Here is a 16291-nt window from a genome sequence, read left to right as displayed (position 1 = left end):
AGAAACTGGCTGCCTTCCAAGTTACTACATGACCAATTGTAGAAAGGAATATTCACTCATGTGTGGTTTTGTTTTATTTTATTTAGAATGTATTTATGTTGAAATTTGTGTTTTCTTTCCTCAGTTTCTTTATTAGGTGATGGAACATCAATATAGAGTAACATCAACATAACAAGAGAATGTTTCTTGACAGATATGGCCACGTATTCTAAATTTATAATGTGTTTGCAGTTGTCCATGTCTCTTTGTCAATATTGGGACACTGTAGGGCTTGATCTTGTGCAAGTCTAATGAATGCTGAGAAATCTCTGTGAGTTCATATGATTATCAGTCCTTTTTTTCGTAATGGTATTGTTTTACTGAAGTCGCCCAATACCCCTGTCCCTTATACTTATTGATCTGCTTTTCCACATAGATCCCTGAGCCCTGAGTGGTGGTGTTGTTCTATGTTAAATGGTGGTAAGGAGATAATCCTGAAGACAAATCTTACTTATGTCATCAAATATGGAGAAGTTGAGCTGGTCCCCAACTAGAAGCTTTACCTCTGGTGATTGGAATTCAAATTGCTAGAAAGTACACCACATGCTACCAGAGGAAAAGGCAAAGGGAATAAAGACCAAGTAGGTCCCACTACATAATGATTTCTCCTCTGCAAAATGTACATTTAAAAACAAGCAATGTACCCTCTTACAAAATGATCCCTCATCTATGGCTCAGGGAAAATATAAGATGGTAGAAAAGATTGTGAGAATCAAAGGATTAGGAAGCTAGATGTGAACATATATCTTCTAGGATTGGCAGAAGGTACACAATAAAGTCTTACCAATATGACCTTCAAAACATAATGAGAAAAAGAGTCACAGTGTGCATGACATTTTGGAAGGAAGAAAGCTGGCAGTGTATAGTCTACATAACCATTTACAGGAAACTTATAGTTCCTCATGGACAACCAAAGAACAAATATTGACAATATACTACCAATAATGAGCCATCAGAACATAAATGTATGCAATTTTAAAACAGTCTCTACAATTTATATTTCAAAAAAAATGAATATGCAAATAAATATATACATTCAGTAAGAATTGATAAAATAAGAGGACACGTACATTTTAGGAGTGTAGGGAGGGGCACAAAGAGTGTTTTGAAGATAGGAAATATAAACAAAAAGCAGTTAAATTACAATCTCAAAAATAAACTACCAAATAATATTTTAAAAGTAGAGCAGCAAACAGAACTTTGAGGGAAACCTGACACTGAACTGCAACACCTGATGTAAAGAAATAATGTGTGTGTGTGTGTGTGTGTGTGTGTGTGTGTGTGTGCATGTTTGTGTGTGCAATATGAAACCCAAATAATCTTTAGTACTCATATTTTGATAAAATTAATGATGAGACCCTTAATCCAGAGTGATTTATACGTTTGTATAATCCACTGGCTTATTGTGGTAAAGATCTTGTGTGGGATATTTCCATTAGTGTTTTTTCTCACTTAATGAGACACAATTATTTCATAATGAAATAGTGTGTTTTTGCATAAAGTTAGAGTCTTATATTCCAGACACAATCTGAACCCCCTTGTCCTTTTCATACTATGTTCTCTTCTTATGTTATCTGATGTTCTTAACATCTTCCTAGTACATTGTAAAGGTATTCTAAAATCCAGAACTTTTGTGATGATCATCACAATATGCATTACTGTCACTGTGCTTCACACTCTACTAACATTCACTCTTGTTCTCTTTTCAAATTAGTGCCTTTCATTGCATCAGAAGTCTATGATATTCCAAATCTCAATAGAGGCAATTTACCAATTAGGGGATATTTTAGTTTCTATTGCTGTAACACTATGATCAAAAGAATCACGTAAGAAAGGTGTTTATTTACTTATATACCTTTGTCACAGTATATTGAATGAAGCCAAGGCATGAAATTGGATGTAAGCCCTCCATGAAAGCAAATCGAATAATGCTGACTAATGGCTTCATGTCCATATTTTCTGAAGTCCTCTTTCTTATAACTCTCAGATCAACTTGCCCAGAATTGGCACTGTCCACAGTCAGTAGGGTCACTTTATGTTAATCATTAATTAAGCACATGGCTTACACACAAAACTACAGGTCAAAATGATGGTAGCCCTTCCTCAATTGAGACTCCTGGTTCTCAATGTCTTCAGGTTTGTGTAGTTATGAAGGAAATCATTTTCCACTAAGTGTAGTAATTGTTATGACAGTGGACAGTGCAGTCCTGTTTTTAAGTTCAAATTTGTATATTACTTAAAATTTTCATATGATTAAGTGCTACTTTTGTTAAGACAAAGGAAAAGATATGTTGAATATCATCTAAAATTTCATACTAATAAAGTTTCAATAATGCAATTTATTTTTGTACTTCTGTATAAACATTGAATCTGGTCTAACTAAAATAACAAAACACTTTGGGACAAAGATACACCCTAGCAACCCTGCACTAGAAGCCAAGATGGAAAAAACCTCCACAACCACCATGACCTTCCCCCTAGTGCTGTGGTAGACAGGGAGGAATGTGATCCAGACACTGCAGAACACCAGCATGCTGAAAGTTAGGAACTTGGCTTCATTGAATCTGTCAGGAAGATTCCTAGCCAAGAAAGCCAGACCAAAGCTCACCAGAGCCAAGGAACCCAAGTATCCAAGGACAAAGTGGAAGGCAATGACTGAGCCTTTGTTGCAAAAAATGATGGTCTTTCCATGTTCAGATTGTATATCTCTGTCAATGAAGGGAGGAGATGTTACCAACCAGGTTCCACAGAGAACAAGTTGGATTAGGGTACAAATGGGAATGACCAAGTTAGGTGTCCCTGATGCCAGCATCCTTCTCATTCTTCTTCCTGGAGTAGTGAGCTTGAACGCCATGACCACAGTTATTGTTTTGGCCAATACTGTAGAAACTGCCACAGTGAAAAATACTCCAAATGTGGTCTGCTGCAGAATGCAGGTGGCCTGGCTGGGATGTCCAATGAAGAACAATGAGCAGAGAAAACAGAAGAAGAGAAAGGTGAGCAGGATGTAGCTGAGAATGCGGTTATTGGCCTTCACAATGGGAACGTCATTGTGCTTCATAAAAGTGACTAGTATTAGAACTGTGAGGACAGAGAAGGACAGGGCCATGCAGCGTAGTGCCATCCCCACTGGATCTTCATAAGCCAGGAACGACACAGCCCTTTGGAGGCAGTGGGTTTGCTGTAAGTTGGCATACTTATCATCTGGACACCTCACACACTGCTCCATATCTGCTGGTGAACAACAACAAACCCTTATATCATATCATATTTATTAACTTAATAATTGAGTGTTTGTATTATTCAAACGATACTCAAAAATATTTTGGTGTTGAGCATATTCCATTTCTAATTGCTGCAGGAAGCACTGATGTAATGCTGTTCTGTATTAACCTATGCTTTGTCATGTAACAAAACACCCATCATGGAAAATGCAGGAGAAAAATACTTATTTATTAAGCAGAAAGAAGACATGTTGTGTTCTAGTGTGTTATGAATAATAACATGCATAATCTCAGATTACTTAATTTTTTAAAGCATCAACTCTCTACTCACAGACATGTGCAGTGTGCAGACATAGTTCTCAGTGCCAGGTGATGAACTGCAGTATAAACTTTGTTGGGTTTGAGGGGTTTGCCCTTGTCTGTATCTTAACGTAGGCACAACAACATGCAATTCCTCATACAAAATACTGTTTGCATAAATAATATTTCCATTATTGAAGCTGTATGCCTCAAAGACCTATCCATGTTCCCCTCATTGTGGTAAGATATCTTTTTTCTAAACTACATATTCCAAGCTAGATGTCATGAAGTTTATGAGTACTCACATTTGTCCCCTTTTCCTTATGTAAGCTATGATTCCTGATATGCATTATCACATCTCTGGGTGCATTGTTGAAATCTTCACTCTTGCTCTAATTCTTTGACAAGAACTACTTAATCCTTTAAATATTCCATGCTCTTAAAATGTATTTCAGTAACAATAGCTGCTACCCTAAGCATCTGGTCTTTGTCAGGGACCAAGCTGAATGATAGGAGGGAAAGATTATGGACTGATCATGTAGTCCAGTTACTTTGTACAATAATCACATAAGATTAAACTTATATATAGATCATGCCTGTTTTGTTTAAAATATTTACAGATGTATGTCCCCTAAATGTTTTCTGCATAATACAAAATCAATAGCCATCATACTGTGAGAGAAATGAGTTGTTTGTAGAAGATAGTGCAGGTTATTTGCAGGATACAAAAGAAGTTGATACCATTCCATTCATTAAATTTGGAAACAAAGAGAGTTTAGGTCTATTGTTTCCTTCTAGGCCATTTTATATTTTTAGTTTGGAATGAGAAGATATTAGAATTCAGCCATTTTTTTCTGCATGCAAACATGTACCTGTCTCATTGGAAACCTCATTTTCTGGGCACTGGGCACAATCAAAGCAGCAGTCTGCTGTTTGTTCCTGATGAATTCTCCTGAATCCAGCAATGCACGTCACACTACACATGGAGGTGGGAACCTGAGGTAATATATATACATATGTACATACACCCATACATATGTGTCTGTGTATTGTGTATTTATGTGTAATGCATGTATTCATTGTGTGTATAATGACCCATATATTTATTTATGGGACATTAACAGATATGGTTATATTTATTCCTCTGCTAACCAGAATCACTTATCAATTTCAGTTACTTTATTATTTTCTATTACCCTGAAATGCCCTCAAAGTCACACAATATTTATTACATCATTTAATATTATATATGTAACATTTATGTTTTAGCAATTTAAAATTTTTCTTTCTAAAATTATTAAACCAAAAGGAATATTTATGGCACCAGATTTATACAATAAAAGAATGAGAACATTGAGTGGTGTGGAGAGAGAAGGTAGGATAAATCCAGAAAGAGTTGTCTGATGAATATCAACAAAGCATGTCATATAAAACTTTCATAAATACAATGAAGTTTTTCTAAGTTGAATAGAAAACCTTGGGGAAAATATTTCTGTTAATGAACACATGTTGTACTTCTTTAGGATATAATGATGTTCACATAGAAACAAAAATGTCATGGTTTATATATAGCTACAAAATTTTAATTATACATATATATTTCTTTAAATTTAATAAATGTATTTATGTAGTTGGAGTGGATAGGCATGCAGGTACAATTGAACATGGAATCCAGAGGCCTTTACTTCCTATGACCTTGATTTATATGAAGTTGTGAGTCATTAAATTTTGATTCTGGTAACTGAGGTTGGGCCTTTGGCAAGAACAGCAATTGCTATTAACTACAGAGCTATAACTTCAATGCCTCATATTTTAAAATTTAGATATCCTGACAAAAATTAAAATTGTTGTATACCCACCGATGTTCCTCCTGTGGCCAACTCCAAGTGTTCAGATATTTGAAGTTGTTGGCTCTGTGGGAAACAAGGAAAATAGCTTCCTAGTTTGACTTTTAATCCAAGATCTTGTGGAAAATTCCAAATGTTGAAAATGTCATACTGTGCACACTCATTTTCTCTATGATTCATGTTTACCAGTTCACCAACAGGGTTAATAAATACTCTAGTTTTCAACATGGAAGCCACCTAAATGAGATGCATCATCAGATGATTACATGTACATATCGATTAAGGAAAAGTAAAATTGACAATGTCCCTTAATTTTTAATGTTTTTTTTTAGAAAAGACATCTATATTAAAAAAATCCAATGTACTTATATATAATATAACTCATGGGTAATTAAAAATTCATATACTTCATTTTAATGTTTCAAGACATAAATAAAGCTAAAATAATTGCTATCCAAATAACAAGTAACATGATGTGAGTGTGTGTATATGTATGAGCATGTGTGATCTTGAACATGTGTGTGTGTGCACATGTTTTTCAAGAATAATTTTTAAAATTGAAGCCATGTGTGTGAGAATGAGTGGGAAGTCTGAATATCTGGAAATTGTGGAAACAAAGGATGGTATTGTGTCATTCATGTATATACAGTTTTCATATATGAAATAAACATAAACTTATTAATTGTGCAGTCTTCATCATTTAGGTTTTTATAAGTAATCATTACTTTAAATGAATAACTATTAATCACAGCAAATGTACCAATTATTGAGAAAAATATTCTTGAGAAAATTATTCTATGCTAGTTATCAGTTAATGCTTTTATGATAAAACTCTTGACTCTTATTTTAAACATTGAACTCATTTGATAGAATGTTGAGACACATTTTCACAAACTCACTGACATTCATACAAAAATATTGTCTCCAATTGTATGTTATCCTTTTGCATGTTACATATCCATGTAAAAAATTCAGTAGGTAGTTTTATAGTATAGAAATCTTTTTTTTTTTTGAGACAGGATTTCTCTGTGTAGCCATCGCTGTCCTGAAACTCACTCTGTAGACCAGGCTGGCCTCGAACTCAGAAATCTACCTGCCTCTGCCTCCCAAGTGCTGGGATTAAAGGCGTGTGTCACCCCCGCCTGGCATATATATGAGTAAACTGTCAATATTTTCAGACACTCCAGAAGAGGGGATCGGATCCCATTACAGACACTTGTGAGCCACCATGTGGTTGCTGGGAATTGAACTCAGGACACCTCGAATAGCAGTCAGTGCTCTTAACACCTGAGCCACCTCTCCAGCCTTTATAAAAATCTTTTTATTGCAAGAATAATCTCTAACAAATTTATGTGAGTTTCTCAGGGGCCATTTAAATATTACATTGATATATATAAGCATAATTAAATGTAAGAAACTCTACCTACTGACAGTTAGTGAACACTCCTTTGGGTTCTGCCATTTGCTGAGACTCTACTTGCTGATGAATGAGTTCATGGTAGGTGTGGGCCACAGCATACACAGCATTATACAAATTGTAACCTTCTTCACTCAGGGACATGTCAAATTTGTGCTGTGCTAACCATTCCACTGTATTGTTGACTGAAAAATAATCCATTTTGCTATTGCTGTTCTTAGATATTGAACAATTAAAATAATTCCACCATATCATACACTTAGAAATGTCTACTGGGTACTTGGAAGTGTTCATTGTTTGCATAAAATTCCTTATTTTACCAATCTCACTGTGGTGGTGTTCAAAAGTGACAGTCCCATGAAAGAAATCAAGGCTGAAATCTCTTTTATTTATGATGACATCCCACTGTGAGGTTGTGATCCAGATTCTCTGTGCACCTAAATATCTCCATCTTCTAAAGCTGACTTCTAGGGTAGAGTTCATCTCACCATAAATGATAACTACCCTTGATGTTGATGTCATAATTTGTCTATCATATATCTTAGCCCTTGTCATGTATATCTGCATGTTTTCTGGGATCATATTCACAAAAGCTAAACAGATCCCATAGCTTTGCATTTCTTCTCTCAAGTCTGAGAGAAACTGAATACCCTGGTCATCATCTGAGATGACCAGTCCAATCCAAGTCCATCTAAAATGAAGCATCAAGGAGACCATGCCATGGGACAAACGTGTGTCCTTGGTTGCTATCTGATAGACATAGGGAAACTGGTCATGGTCACTCAGGTTAGGATTAAATGGTCCAAAGAAAATCTAAAAGATGTAGAAGAGAGGATGAAACATCCACATGAGGAATATGATTTTAAGGAGGTTTGGACTTGTATACAAATAACATTACTCACCTTTCAGAACTCCCATTAAGGATAGAAAATTATTCTATAAATAGCATGTAAAGTGTTTTGCCTATTTCCTACAGTGTGTCTATGATCTCATTTTATATCCTTTATAATATGTGTAAAACAGTACACAGACAAACACATGCTGACAAAGGTTTCTCCCTTAGCATCTATGAATGGAATGTACTTTGTTAACTCATCCAGTGTCACACATTCTCACCTTCGGTGTCCTAAAATAAATTGCCAATTTTAAGGATGTTATCCATGATGGTCCTGTAAGTTGTATATCACAAATTGCCTGAATACCACAGTGATAATTAATAAAATCAAAATTGTTGTGTTGTGTTTCATATAGTTTATCCAGAAGTCCAAAAGTGTCTTCACAGATGCCAACAATTCGGGAGAATATCAAAGATATGTTTGGTAACAGATAAGGATTCTTGTTGATCTCATCAGTAGCAAAAAACATTACTAAAAAATCCTCATATCTTCTTGCTGGTATGCTACAAGAAGCCATAGGGATGGTTAAGGAGGATGTACAAAATATTAAATTTTCTGCTCAATTGCAGTAATCTTTGTACTATGAAGAATGCTAAGTTTCTGTGTAAGTGCAACTTTTCCTTAAATACGCCTCAGAAATTAGAGATTTTTACGTTTGAACATAATTGAAATATTCCCCCAAATATGTTACTCCAGTGTCATCCTTTTATATTCATGAAAATCCATAAAGACCTTGTTTTATCTCTGAATGCCATTCCTGAACTAGTGTCAGGAACTGACAAGGAGAAGCTAAAAGCTAGCTGGCGATCTTCCTGAGATGGGTCTGCCTTAGATTTAAAAACTCTATGATAGATTTTATCTTGTAGGCAAGTCCCAGAGAACATTTATTTTAGGAATGATTCCTGCTAATTATATGCTTTCCTATTGTTATTAAATATATATGACAACCACTAGGTACTAGCCTATCCTTTCGAGCAGATCACTGCAGATAAAAATGTAATGCCTTGTAGTGATGCTATGTTGATAAACAGATGATTTCTTAATCCTTAATGATGATCCTATAGGAGTTCCTAAAAATATAGTAATCTTTAGCTCTTTTATAATACAATGCTATTAAATTCTTTCTGGTAGTCAAAATTTCAGTGAGAACTCTGCCAGGCTTTAGTGTTATGTGTTAATTGCTTCTGAGATAGAAATCAGTCACTACTGCTCAGAGCACATTCCAAGAGCTTGCAAAACCATTAACCAAAGGTCTTAAAAAGGGAACTAACAATTTACTGTAAGTGCTAGGACACAAAATATAATATTGACTAGCTTTATCCTTACAAAACTTCACTAATTACTTAGTCATAGAAGTTATGATTTTTAACTCTACATGAACCTGTAGAATTGTGACAAATGATGAATGGTTAGCCACATAATTACTCCTAATGGATATGTATGTAAACATTGTCTGTTGTAAACTTCTTATTTGATTTCTGATTTGAATTTATATGTAAAGCTGTAGTGAAATATTTACTATGAGATCATGTATTGTGAAAGGTGTATAAGTGCTGAGGCAAAGAGAAGAAACAGAACTGATCTGAGGATACCTTTTAGACAGAACACCTTTCACACAGAACTGAACAGAACTTTTTAGACAGAACTCAGGAGAATACTTTTTAGATAGAACTGAACTCAAGAAGACCTTAGACATAAGGCATAGAATTAGGAGTAATGAAATGAGAGTAAAGGCATTATTGTGGTATCAGAGCTTGAGGAGAATGCAGAGGGAAATAACTTAGAAACTATAAGGCAGGCTAGGCAGTGATGGTGCATGCCTTTAATCCCAGCACTTGGGAGGCAGAGGCAGGCGAACTTCTGAGTTCAAGACAAGCATCGTCTACAGAGTGAGTTCCAGGACAGCCAGGGTTATACAGAGAAATCCTGTCTCAAAAAACAGAAAGAAAACAAAACAAAAACCCCCAAAACAAAAAAAACAAAACAACAACAAATAGAAATTATAAGGCAACTTAAAAAAACTGAGGAAGAAATGTGCAGAATAGTGAGAGAAATTGAAGAAAAGAAGAACCTGCAGAGAGAGCAAAAGGAGCAGGCAACCTTCTCCCTACCATGGGACAGAAAAGTTCTTTCCTTAATAGCCAGACAGGCTGAGTCTTATTAAAGAGAACAAAGCTTTCTTTATATAGACTTGTGTTTAATTAATTTAGCAATACAATGATAGACGGTTTCCCTTTCATTATGCAATAAAGATTGAAACTCATTTTTTTTTAATCCAGATTAAGTGAGTTCTTTCTGCAGTGGTGCTTCTTTTTTTGTTTTTAGGGGGTTTTTTTGATCCAAATGCATTCATAAGTATGAGTGTGTGTATGTATGTAATTATGAGAATGTATATAAGCTGGATTCAATTGGCTTGAATGAAAATGTATAAATATGCATGTGTAAATCTGTATATGAATTTATATGAGCTTAGGTTTATTTGCTTACATAAAATTTTTTCCTTTTGGGAGGGTAATTATTTTCTCCAGGTTCAATAGAAGTTTATCGCTACAAACTTTTCTCTAGCTTGACAAGGAAGAGGCATCTGGACAAAAGGGAAAAGGCTGTAGTAATTAAACCTTTACCTACTATCCTGCTCTTTTACAATGAGGTGTTAATGCCAGAAACTGCGCTTTCTGGACTCAAGGAACACAGAATGCAGACCAGCTAATAAGGCAAAGTGACTTAGATTAAAGATAGGTAAAAGTATTATTATTATTATACAGCAACCTTAAACATCTTGCAAGACCAACTCTTATCCCTGCCAACCTTCGCCCCCCTCTGCTGCCTCATGAAGAACCAAACTAGAAAGAACCGATAGGGTTGGCCCCCAGAAAACTAGATTTCAATCCTAGGAAGTAAGACTGCTATACAACAGTCTTAGAGTTTGAATTCCATAGAAACATAAATAACATAATGAATCATGTATAAAATCCATAACATATGCTCCTTCTTGCTGATTGGGAAAAACTCTTCAGTAACTCTACATCTGATCGAGGGCTAACATCCAAAATACATAAAGAAATCAAAAAGAGTTCCAACCAAGAAATCAAACAACCCAGTCAAAGAAGTGTGGTCTAGAACTAAACAGATAATTCAGAGTAACCTCAAATGGTTGAGAAGCACTTAAAGAAATGGTCAAAGTCCTTAGTGATCAGGGAAATGCAAATCAAACAACCCTGAGATTCCACCTTACACTAATCAGAATGGCTAAGATCAAACCTCAGGTGACTGCACCTGTTCTTGAGAAAGAGAAACACTCCTCCATTGTTGGTGGGATTGCAAACTGGTAAAACAACTAGGGAAATAAATCTGGAAGTTCCTCAGATAATTAGAAATAGATCTCCCTGACGACCAGCTTAGGCATACACCCAAAAGAAGCCCTACCATAACAGAGGAGCACATGTATCCACTATGTTTATAGCAGCCTTCTTTATAATATCAAGGAAACAGAAACAACCCAGATGTCCCACAACAGAAGACTGGATACAGAAAATGTGATTCATTTGCACAATGGTATACTACTCCTCTATTAAGAATGAGGACATCATGAGTTTTGCAGGCAAATGAATGTAACTAGAAAATGTTATCCTGAGTGAGGTAATTCAGAAGCAAAAGGACATGCAGGTTATGTACTCACTAGTAAGTGAATATTAGCCAAAAAATACAGAATACCCAGTGCACAATCCACAGAACTCAAAAAGTTTATCAAGCTGAAGGGCCCAAGTGAGGATGCCTCATTTCTACTTGGGAAGAGACGAAAGCAATGACAGGATGGGGAAGGGAAGGTAGGAGGGAAGGAGGGATAGAAGGAGGGAGGGACCTAGGTGGAAAAGTGAACAGGGAGGTAAAGAGGGGATCATGATCAGGTAGGTGTAGGGAACATGAGTGAAGCACTGAAGGCAGCAGAAAGAATGGAAACAGGCAACCTTGGTAGGTTGGAGGTGGGGAGGACTCTTTAGAATGTACCAGTGAGAGGCTTTCAGGACTCAAAGGCAAAGACCCTAGGTGAAATGCCCTACAGTGAGGAGAGGGAACTTGTAGAGCCCATCTCCAGTAGAAAGACAGAATATCAGGTGGAAGGATGGGGTTGCTATCTCACAGTCAAAAACTCTAACTCAGAATTGTTCCTGTTTGTAAGAACTGCAGGGACAAAAATGGAGAAGAGCCTGAGGAAAAGGAGGTCCAGTGACAGGCCCAAATTGGGATCCATCCCAAGGAGAGGCCTCAGGCTTTACACTATTACTGATACTGTGGCATGCTCACAAAAAGGTGCCTATCATGTTTGCCTTCTGTAAGACCCAGCAAGTAGCTGAAAGAGTCAGATGCAGATATTACTCCCAACTCATGGACAGAAACTGCTGACCCAAATGGTTGAATTAGGTAGAAGCTGGAAGAAGCTGAGGAGGGAGATGATCCTATAGGACCAGCAGTCTCCACTAACCTGGATTTTCAAGACCTCTCAGACACTGGGCCACCAACCAGGTAACATACACCAGCTTATATGAGGCCCCCAATACATATACAGCAGAGGTTTGCCAGGTCTGAACTCATTCAAAAAAGATGCACCTAACCCTCAAGAGACTGGAGGCTCCAGGGAGTGGGAAGTTCTGGTAGGGTAGTGGTTGGGATTGGGGACATCCCCCTGGAGATGGAGGGAGGATGTCTGAAATGTGGAATAGTCAGAGGGTGACCTGGGATGGGGATAAAGTCTGACTGTAAACAAAGATTAACTAAAATAAAAAGAAAGTTCACTGTCAACCCTAGGACCTAGTTTAATCTCCAGTGCCAACATAGTGTGAGGAGAGAAGTGAGTCCTGCCAGTCAACACACACACACACACACACACACACACACACACACACACAGAGGAAGCCTCTTCATACTGAGCTCTTAAGAGCGGGGAGAATTGTAAATTCAAAATAGACCAAGACACCTTGTGCAATGTCATCTTTCAACATCTAAAATACACACAGAGGCAAAAAATTGAATCTAATCTCTATCACTGTCCTGTTTGTCACCTGGAGACCAATGTACTAAAACCAAAATAAACTGTGACACATTTGAAAGGATTAAAATAGAGATTGATATGATAATTAATTTTCAGTACTTCCTAATGTAACTGAAAGAAAAGGACAGAATCCCAGTTGTTTACACAGCTATATATTTCTAATTCATGACATTGAAACAGGAAATAAACTTACTAACTTACCTAAAATTGGTAATATGATTATAAAAATCTTCTATAGGCCAGTCCATTGCTAAAAGAACAAAACCACAGTCACTTCTCAAATCTCCATCATTATCTGATTTATTCTTTATTCTCCAAAAGCAAAGGGGTTCAGTCAAACTGCACAAGATGAGAGAACACTTCAGGAGCAAAAAGATAATAGTGAAAGCACACAGATTCTTCATGTCTGCTAGGATCTAAGAAGGAGCAGTTGTGAAATCTGTGTCTTACACAGACAAACATCACACACACAATCACACCTATGTGTCTGTTTTAAGGCTATTGCTGTCTGAAAATCCACTTAATTACATTTTACAGTTCCTTTCCATCCACCCTGTGTCATGCTCCCTGGATATATCTGAAAAAATCTCGCCTCAAGCTCTGCATCTGAGGTCTGAAAACTTTTGATCAAAACATTTCTAAAAATATGTTGTAAAGATCATGTTCTCCATCCTCAAGTGTCATGATTTCATAACTATCATGGCATTCACTCAAGGGACAATCTCCTGAGCAGCTTGGGCCACACCATGAGTTAACAGACATATGTATGAACACAATTGGCAATCATGATAATGGAATAAATCAGAACTTCCATAGTAAGACAAGAGTTCAGAAGGTCATAATGGTCCCATGTTATTAACACTTTGAATTGAATTTGTATATTGCTTTTGGTAAGATTGCCGTTTTTCTGTATTAATTGTACCAATCCATGAATATGAGAGTTATCTCCATTTTCTGAGGTTCTTTTGATTTCTTTCTTGAGAGATTTGAAGTTATTTTTATACATATCTTTCACTTGTTTGGTTAGAGTTACCCTAAGATATTTTATATTATTTGTGACTACTGTGAAGGGTGTTGGTTTCCTGTTTTCTTCTCAGCCCATTTATCATTTGTATAAGGAAAGCTACTTATTTGTTTTAGCTCATTTTATATCCATTCACTTTGCTGAAGTTGTTTATGGTTGTAGAAGTTCTCTGGTAGAATTTGTGAGGTCTTTATGTCTACTCTGATTGTTCGCATATGTTTGGTCCAGGGAGTGGCACTATTAGAAGGCATGGCCCTGTTGTCGTAGCTGTGTCACTGTGGGTGTGGGCTATAAGACCGTCATGGTACCTGCCCAGAAGTGAATCTTCCACTAGTTGCCTTCAGATGAAGATGTAGAACTCTCTGCTCTGCCTGCACCATGCCTTCCTAGATGCTGCCATGCTCTCACCTTGATGATAATGGAGTGAACCTCTAAACCTGTAACCCAGCATACACAAACCATCACATTCCACTCCCTGATCCTCATAACCTTGTTCAAACACATGAGTCTGTGGGGGCCGTACATATCCATAGCATAACAATAAGGTACATTTAGTCCAATTTCCAAAGTTCCCATAGTCTATAGGAGTGTCAACCATGATAAAAATTCAAAGTTCAAAGGCTCTTCTGAGATCCATGTCATATATCAACTGTAATACAGAAAAAAGACAGGAAATCTGCTGAGCAAACTCTGCATCTCCATGTCTGATATCAAAGTAGTCTTGAGATCTCCAACTCCATTTTCATCTTTGTTGACTACAAAAAACTTCTTTCTCATGGAATGGTTCTATTCCCTGTTAGCAGATTTTTTTAGTAGATATCCCACATCTCTGGCATCTCAAAATTCTTGGTGTCTCCAGGGCAACTTCAATATTACAGCTTCTTGTTCCAATGACTGGGATCCAGATATTCTGGACTCCTCCAAAGGGCATAGGTCACATCTCTACCTCTGACCTCTGTAGAACTCCAGGCTCTGGTTGATTCCACTCCACTATTGCTGCTGTTCTAGGTGACCATCCAGTGGTACTGGCATCTCCAATACATGGGAGTATTCTTTTGCCACTAGGCTTTACCAATAGACTCTCATAGGCTCTCTTCATGGTGTCAAGCCTCAACTTCTTTTTATGAACCAACCAATCCTGGGCCATCAACTGCATTTGAAGCTGCAACTTTACCAATGGCCTTCCATGACTTCTCACAGTGTCAAGCCTCAGATGCTCTTCACGACCCCTTCATGCCTTCAAATCCAGTACCACCGGGGTGATTCTTACAACATTACCAAATTCAGCAGGAGTTTGAGGACAGAGATGGTGATTTCCTCAGAAGATTTTTAATTCTTGAGAATTGTTCCATCTATCTTGGATTTTTTTGTTGTTTCACACGAAGTTAAGTATTGCTCTTTCCATATCTGTGAATAATTGTGCTGGGAATTTTATGGGGATTGCATTTAATGTGTAGATTGTTTTTTGATAGATGATCATTTTCACTGTTACTGCTACCAACCCATAAGCATGGGAGATCTATCCATCATCTGAGGTCTTCTTCAATTTCTTGCATCAATGATAGGAAGTTCTTGTCATACAGATCTTTCACTTGCTGGGTAAGAGTTACACCAAAATATTTTATACCATTTGTGGTTACTGTAAAAGATGTAGTTTCCTAATTTCTCTCTCAGCCTGTTTATCATTTCTATAAAGGAAGGCTACTGGTTTGTTTAAATTAATTTAATATCCAGAAACTTTGCTAACACTGTTTATCAGCTGTAATAGTTTTCTCATGCAATTTGGGGTTGTTTATATATACTATCATACAATGTGCAATTAGTGATACTTTGACTTTTTCATTTCTAACTTGTACACCCTTGATCTCCTTTTTTGTCCAATTGCTCTTGCTAGAACTTCAAGAACTACATTGAATAGATAAGGAGAGAGTGGGCAACTTTCTCTTGTCCCTGATTTTAGTGGAAATGATTCTAGTTTTCATTTAATTTGATGTTGGATGTTGTGGGACAGAATATCCAAGAACTGTGGAGGAAACTCTAGAAACTTAACATTCATACTGGTGGTATCAGAAAGTGAGAGAGAAAAGAAAATAAATATTTAAAGTCTGAAGCAAACTTTGGAGAGTATTTGAAATAAAATTTTCAAATTAATGTCAGATAGATATAAGACGTAGATGTAAAGAATTCAGGAAACACCACGCAGGGTTAATGCCAATGCAAAACAACAGTCACAACAAAGCTCCATCTATGTATATCATGTTATATAGAAGAGAACATTTTCCTGTAGAAGAGCAAAGATGCCTGACTCTTTGGAAATTATACAAGAGGAGAGTGAAGGTAATAGTGTGTCAGGAGGGAAGAACCCACCAACTTAGGTCTTTGCAAAATCATCCTTAAGAGTTGACCAGAGATACTTTATTGTTAAAACAAGAATAGGGATTATGTGTCAGCAGTAGAAATGCCTTCTCTGAAATGTCAAAGGAAGTTCTCTAAT

The 16291-nt window shown here is 36.7% G+C and overlaps 1 pseudogene; it reads right to left on the bottom strand.

Annotated features, from left to right (window-relative positions):
* Positions 1-2365: 2365 nt before the first annotated feature.
* LOC114636747 lies at positions 2366-13177 on the bottom strand (annotated as a pseudogene).
* Positions 13178-16291: the final 3114 nt, after the last annotated feature.

This window comes from Grammomys surdaster, unplaced genomic scaffold, assembly GCF_004785775.1.
Source record: "Grammomys surdaster isolate TR1022 unplaced genomic scaffold, NIH_TR_1.0 124893, whole genome shotgun sequence".
Taxonomy (NCBI): Eukaryota; Metazoa; Chordata; class Mammalia; order Rodentia; family Muridae; genus Grammomys; species Grammomys surdaster.
This window is presented reverse-complemented; position numbering and strand designations above follow the sequence as displayed.